The sequence below is a fragment of the Eptesicus fuscus genome, chromosome 17 (genome assembly GCF_027574615.1).
Source record: "Eptesicus fuscus isolate TK198812 chromosome 17, DD_ASM_mEF_20220401, whole genome shotgun sequence".
In the NCBI taxonomy this organism is placed as follows: Eukaryota; Metazoa; Chordata; class Mammalia; order Chiroptera; family Vespertilionidae; genus Eptesicus; species Eptesicus fuscus.
Window position 1 is genome coordinate 50,104,661 of NC_072489.1, and position 7,389 is coordinate 50,112,049.

The 7,389-nt window shown below is 42.1% G+C and overlaps 1 long non-coding RNA gene across 2 annotated transcripts; it reads right to left on the reverse strand.

The window, feature by feature from the left end:
* Positions 1-965: 965 nt before the first annotated feature.
* On the reverse strand, positions 966-6,325 carry LOC114232510 (uncharacterized). 2 transcript variants are annotated; one of them, XR_008558801.1, is made up of 3 exons: positions 6,186-6,325; positions 1,539-1,658; positions 966-1,268 (listed from the first exon to the last, which is right to left on the reverse strand). It is a non-coding gene; the product is annotated as an uncharacterized LOC114232510 (long non-coding RNA). The 2 variants fall into 2 exon arrangements; XR_008558802.1 differs by lacking the exon at positions 6,186-6,325 and adding an exon at positions 2,715-2,787.
* Positions 6,326-7,389: the final 1,064 nt, after the last annotated feature.

A 7,389-nucleotide genomic window follows, 5' to 3' on the forward strand; every position in this document is an offset into this window, starting at 1 on the left:
AGGAATTCTCAGTAAAGGTCTGTGCAGAGTTGGACGCAATGCCAATTGATTTTCTCTCTATTCTGAACACAATATTTATGCCTGGAGGGCTTATTAATTGACTGAAGGCCAGACTTTGGCCTTGGCGTGATACTAGCTTTGTATTATGTTTGTATTGTTTCTCTTATCAGATGATAAATGCCTTTCCAATATTAATAAATAACTTCCTCAAGTGGCAGGGATAGAGGAAAGCGCTCTGGGTATGAGTGGAGGTTTATCTCTGGCAAGTCGCATGATGTTGGGCTAATTATTTAACCCCTGAATTCAGAATAGCCTTGAATTTCAGAGCAAGGATACAGGACTTCCTTAGTTTAAATACCAACTCTGTCACCCACTATATGTGCAACTTAGGGAAACATAATCTCTCAAAGCCTCAGTTTTCTTATCTGTAAAATTGAGATGATAAAGTATTTACCTTAAATGGTTGTTGTAACCATAATGTGTGCAGATTTGTTTTGCCCAGTCTCTGGCACTCAATAAATGCTTGCTTTTCCTGGCTGTTCTCTGAACCCTGGTTTCCAAGGCTTGCAACTATGAATCCTGCCATGAAACAAACATCTAATGCAGGCTGGGGCACAGAGTAGGTGGCTAATAGATATTTATTGAAATGAATGAAATATAATCATTAAGAACAGGAGGCTTTTCTAATTGCTTGGCACCAGATATACTTTCCGTGAATATGCTTGTTTGCATTTCAAGTGAAAAGCGCTCAGAATAATTTCTGGCACATACAGGCTGTCCCTCCTGGGGGCTCAAGACAATCTCCATGGCCTGAGAAACGGTGCAGCTCCAACCCTCTTGTCCCCCATTCATCACGCCTCTTGTACCCCTGTCCATGTGCTAGTTGAACTAGTGGCCCTGCTCTGTGCTTGGTTGTGTTAGTATCACTGGAGATAAACTGTTGTCTTCAAAAGAGGAAGCAAGCTGTTATTTCTCTGGCCTAACTCATTTTTCTCTTTGAGACAAGGCAGAGCGAATCATATTTCTCTCTGAAGTCTTTATTTCCCTGTCAATAAAAACATTGTTAGCTACCTGGCTGGGCAGGGCTTAACATTGGCATACTCATTTGGTCAATCCTGTTTCTATTCCCTTATTAACCCTGGTTTGGTGTTGTTAAAATGCTGGCTCCTTGAAGATCAGAACTCTCAGGTACAGTCAACAGTCCAGAGCTCTTAATTTGGTTTGGAATCTTGTCCTCTCATTCTTTCGACAAACATTATTATTTGTCCCTGTGAGGAACAAAGAGAGGCATTAGAGGTGGCTAGGGGATGGCTTGATGGAGAGGGAAGTAAGAGTTTGATCTCTGGAGTCAGATTGCCTAGGTATGAAATGTGCCTTCACCAATTTAGGATGTTTCTATACCTATTTATGTTTATATTTTTTGAAATAATGAGTCTAAAGTACTTGGCATGGTGCCTGAAAGGAAGTAAGTAGGCAGTAACTTCTAGCATTGATAATGCGTATTCAATGTTCACTGAGGATTTAAAAGCATTACTTACACGCCAGGAGTCTTTTTTGAATGGTTTGGAGCTCATCAGGAAACAAAAATCTGGTCCTCATGGAGCTTACAGGATGATGATGGTACTGCGGATGGTTCCTGTCCTCTGGGATCTTAAAATCTATTGGGGGAAATAAAATACATTCACGTGTTGCCATGGCCTTACCTTGAGGTATTTGCAGCTCAATGAATGTCCCCTACTGCCGTGGTCGGCAAACTGCGGCTTACGAGCCACATGTGGCTCTTTGGCCCCTTGAGTGTGGCTCTTCCACAAAATACCACAGCCTGGGCGAGTCTATTTTTGAAGAAGTGGCATTAGAAGAAGTTTAAGCTTAAAAAATTTGGCTCTCAAAAGAAATTTCAATCATTGTACTGTTGATATTTGGCTCTGTTGACTAATGAGTTTGCCGACCACTGCCCTACTGCATGCACAGTGAGATTGAGACCAAAAAAAAATATATATATATATATGCTCTATTCATTGTTGGACCTCTACTGCCTGGTTTTCTGAGTGTATTAATAAGTTTCTTGTATTAACTTTTCAACTTCATGATAGTGGGTTGTCTCACATGGGTGAGAAAGATGGCACATGGAGGCTCCATTAAATGAGAGAAATATGCTGGGGTGTTGTAGGACAGAGTTCACTCATCCATTCATTCAGAAATATTTCTCCAGCAACTAGGAGGTGGCAGGAAGAGTGTCGAGCACTGTGGGGAGCACAGAGATGAGTGATGAGTCACACTTCACTAGAGCCAAGGCCACCCATTAGTGGCTATTTCCCTTAGATTGTAGTGTAGCAGCTCATGCTTCCATCCCCCTTCTCTACAATGGGGTCCCTCCCTTAGGGAAGAGGGTGAGGGGCTGCTACTAATGGAAGTGTGTTTGGGCATAGAACAATCCACTGGAACACAGATTCAGAAAAATAAGGGAAACTGTACCATCCTTTGCCATCTGACTGTGAATAATAGCAATGTCTCGAGAGAAGAAAAATCAATTATGTGAATACCTGACCTGTAATTCAGTGAGAAAGGTTCCACCCTTGAGTCAATACCTTCTACAGTCAATGTTTTGAGGATTTGTCATGAATGACAAGAGAAGGTTAGTATTGCAGTGATTTGAGGATTAGCTGGTTACTCTTAGAAGCTGTATTTGTGTCACAACCAACTCCTGGTGTCACCTTGTCAAGGTCTTTTGCTTAAAGACAGGAGGAGGTCTCTGGGATGGAGAAGATCTCCTGAGTGATGAACCTGTGAGGGGAGAGGAGAGTGCCATCCATTCTACAGGCAGTTAGTTGCATGTGTTCCTGCAAACAACCTAGTAGAGGTGACAGGAAAGAAGTGTGTGTCTTAGGTTCCTCAGTGGTAAAATGGGACAAGAAACTTTCCAAAGGTCTCAAAACTAGCAAGGGTCAGAGAGGCATCTAAAACTCAGGTCTCTAGGCTCCAAGGTTAATGCCTTTTCCATCATTCCAGCCGGCCCACTGCTTGTGACATGGACTAGGGTAAGAAACTTCTAGAAGAGTAGATGACTTCTCAAGAGCACTAGTTACTCAAAAATGAGAATAAGGAAAGCTAAAACAGGCTTCTTTACTGCAAGACATCTCAGTGCCTTTACAGGCTCACCCAAGTGATTCCTTGAAGCTATTCAAAACAGGGAAAAAGGATCCAGTGAGCTCTTCAATTATGTAATTCCTTCTTTATGGATTACATTGTAAAAGGCACTGTTCTAAGAAATGTGCTTGCAGGAACTATGCTTTATTTTGCAATTTTCTTCTTTAGTTTCCTCTAAAACTGCACAGAGACATTGCTATGAACCAAGGAAGACTTTGGAAGGATGGTAGACCAAAGATTTGTCATATCCATCCCTCTGTTCTTACATAGGTCTGTACCTCTAAGGCCCAATATCCCCACCGAGAAGGGCTGACCTGGATGTCAGGAGACTCTGCCACCTCCCTGCAGTGTGACCTTAGGCAGGTCCATGTCCCACGTGCGTCCTCAGATTCCTCTCCTGTAAAGGGTGCATGAGACTGACTGGGGTACTTCGTTAAGATACAGAATCTTGAGCCTCACTCCAGAGATTGCAATTCAATAGGTTTGTGGTGAGGCCCTGGGGTCTATGATTGTCATGACAGGTGATTGTGGTCGTGTGAAAGCCTGTCTACACTAGGGCCCAGGAGAGATTTATTTAGACCCGTGATGACCACAGGGATGAGTGATCACATCCAGCATATGGCCTGACTCTCTGAGAAGGTGACCTTCTCCCAGCCCCCATCTTCTTCTTACCCATCTTGATTACTCTCTTCTGATTCACCACTAGATGGTAATTATTCACTAATAGCCCTCTTAGGGGAGAGAAGACTCCATTTGTTTATCTACAATTCACTGCCCATTACAAGGCACTAAAAATAACCATAAATCGTGTCACACTTTCAAGGGTGTATTCTGGAAATACCAGCATGATAGGATTATAATTTGCTTAAAAGCTGCTTTGATGCCATGGGTTCTAGAAGAGAAGTTGGCCCTTTTAGGAAAGTTTTTCTGCTAAACTCAGAGTTACATAATTCTAAGCTCTGTTTGGAGGCAAGCTGCCAACAGTTGGGGTTGCTGAAGAAACAATCATTTTCCAATTTCACTTCAAACCAGGCGTGGTTAATAAACTTTAAAATTAGGGAGATTTCCTAGTGCACGTATATTACTTTGGTAATCAAACATAAGTTATTAAAAATAAAAGTTCAGAGAACTGAAGTAGGACTGGGAATATGAGAGTATTGAAATCTTTTCCCCACAGGGCCAAACTGGCAGAGGAAGTTCTGAGGATGAAAAGTTCTTGGTGGAAGAGGTTCCCATTCCTGCAACCAAGATGACCTCCTCCACCATTTTCCCCACTGGCAGAGGGTAAGTACAAGCAAAGGCTACAACACAGCTGTGCTTCTTAGGTTCTTGTGCTCATATTGTATACGTCTTTTCATGTAACGTCTTAACACAAGTGCTTCCCCAAGTAGCTACAAAGCCTTGCAACATGATATACATTGACTGCATTGTTCTCCATCCCGCAAAACACTATAATTCATTTCACCATTGCCCTCTTGTTGGACATTTTGGATGTTTCTATTTTTTCCCCTCTTGTAGAAAAATATACTATGATGAACTCTCAGTGCATAGTTTTCTGTATTTAAAATTATTCTCTTAGGAGAGATTCTAATACAGATGGGAGTTCTAACCACAGCAGAGTAAATTGTCCTCTTTACTTTCTCAAAATGTTAGGGGGAGTTTTTTTAAGACCAGCTGGTCTGAAGTCACATCCTGGGAGGGGTCTGACTTTAAAGATTTATGAAAAGAAAAAAAGCAAAGTAACTCCAGGTATAAAATCAGGATGCAACTAACTCCTAATTGAGTTCTGTATGTTTAATTATTTAAATCTTTTGCATCTGTATCATCTTTTCACTCATTTATTACAAAATAGCTAAGATAAAAGGGTCACCCTGTTTAAGCCAGAAAGTCTAGTTCATGCTAGTAACAGTGACATCTTTTATTATATTCAACTTACACATTAGACAGGAAAATACTCTGAAACAAGTAATTTCTCATGTGGCCATTACTACCCACTAGAAGAGTTGTTTAGTTATTACCTGGCCATTTTTCAGACTAAAGAACCAAACACACCTTGGAGGAGGGTGTGTCTAAGTTCACAAGGCCAAGTAGAGGCCATACCGATGTCTGGGGCTGCGTTTCTTGATTCCCAGACCTGTGATTAATGGGAATGCTTTATCCCACTACCACAAATCAGTCTTCATGCTTCTATTTATCTCTGCATGCAATAAAGGGCACAGAGATTAAATCTAAGAGGGGGCCAATATCTAGATGCTGAAAATATATTTAAAATTTTTCTGTTATCAAGAAGCTACCATTATAGTGGGAGACTCATAAGTTCAATGGATTACCTACAATTTGATTATGCATAACTCCGAAACAGCAGTTAAATACTGAGGACCCTCAGAAGGGACCTAACTAACAAGCAGGCAAGGCAAGGCCATCTGAGATTATCCTTTAAGGAAAAATAGGTTTACAAGCCAGGGAATAGGTGTGTGTACTGGGGAAGGACATTCAACCTGGAGAGCACAGAAGTGGTAAAGGGCATGGACGCTTATGGGGATGGTAATATAGATTCAGTACCATCGGCTCCTAAGGCTTGGAGGATGGAAGAATGGGAGACAAGGTAATAGGTACTGGACACTAGTGGGCTTGTAGGTCATTCTAAGAAGTTCGGACTCAGAGCACTGGGTGAAGGGTAAAAAATGTTTTGCAAGTTATGTGGGAGGACAGTGTGTGTGAGAGAGAGGGAGATATTTTTGTGAATGACCTTACCGGTGAATGAGGGTCAAGAATATACCGGAGGATTGACATTTGTGGCTGGGAGATATTTATGAGATCAGTGCAAGGAGGCAGGTGAAAGATGAGGATGTAGTCTAAGGCAGGGATGGACAGCCAGGTTGGAGAGAAGAGGCCAGATGTAAGACACTAATGGAATTGAGCGTCTCTTCAAAGAATTGGCAACTGAGGATAACGTTAAGATTTTTGTTAGGGAGAGTGACTGGAAAACGAGAGCTGGAGAAGCGGTTTGAGGGAAGGGGGACAAGAACGTGAGTTACCTTTGTGATGTTCAAAGGGAATCCCAGTGGGCGTGTGGCAGCTGGAGATGTGAGCCCAATCACAGTCTGTATAGTTGAACACGTGACTTCATCCAGAGAGGACAGGCAGAAGGAAATAAGAGGAAGGAACCACAGCTGGAAAATGCTCTCCTTCATTAAAAAAGGACCTGAGAGGGAAGAGAATTTGTGATTTCTCTGCCTAAAAATTTCCTGCTGGAAAGAGTGTGGCTGGATAACTGTCACACAGCCAGGACTCTTCTGTCCAGCAAATGCTAAGCTGGGCAGGACACAGGGCCCACAGCAGCAGAGTGAGGTAGACAGTGTTGCCCTGGGGAAAGTGTCTTAGGGGAGCTCTACAGAACTTGGCCTTGTTCATTTCCAAAATAGGTTAGGGTGGGGGTAGGTTTTGTGGAAAGAAGATGGAAGGAAAGAAAATAACCACAAATGGTCACTGGCTCTCTGATTGGTGCACCACTTGCTGATCTCATTTGATTATTTCACCAACGACAAGGAAGGGGGTGGCAGTATCTGATTGAGGGACCTCTTCCTCTGTCCTCATATTTTCAGGTTTCCATCACAGACCCTCCCAGACTCAATGTCATACTCCCACCCCCAGGAGAACCTGTTCCATTTTACTATTGGAGTACCAAGTGTCTGTGTACCCACTGGCTCACTGTTCTTTTCCCAGGTGATTTGAGGTCATCGAGTCCCCTCTTCTGCTTCTGTTTTTGAAGTGATATCATGCTCTAATCTCCATTATCTCTTCTTTGTTGCCAAGAGTGACCTTTGGAGAAGAAAGATGGTTATGACTTTCTAGCTATTTTGTCTGAATTTGGTTCAGTTTTTGGAAAGGATAAAATATTAAGAATTAATGGCTCTTGATTCCCAAATCAAGATGCACCAGTTATTAAGCTGATGTTGCCTCCCCCCACCCCACCCCCCAATTTGACTCACGTCTATTTTAATTGAAGGAGGAGAAAAGCATTTATTATTGACCTGTTCAAACCTCATCCATTTTACCTATGACAAAATTGAATTCACTCAGTTTATAAATGACAGAGCAGGGATTAAACCAGACTCTTGCATGCTCTATTTCTGTTCCTTCATGCTGTCTCTTCAGGTTGAAATTATGTTGAACAAAGAAAAAAAAAGTCTTATAGCCAAATGATGTGATTCCAGTTACCATGAGTCATGGGTTCACTTA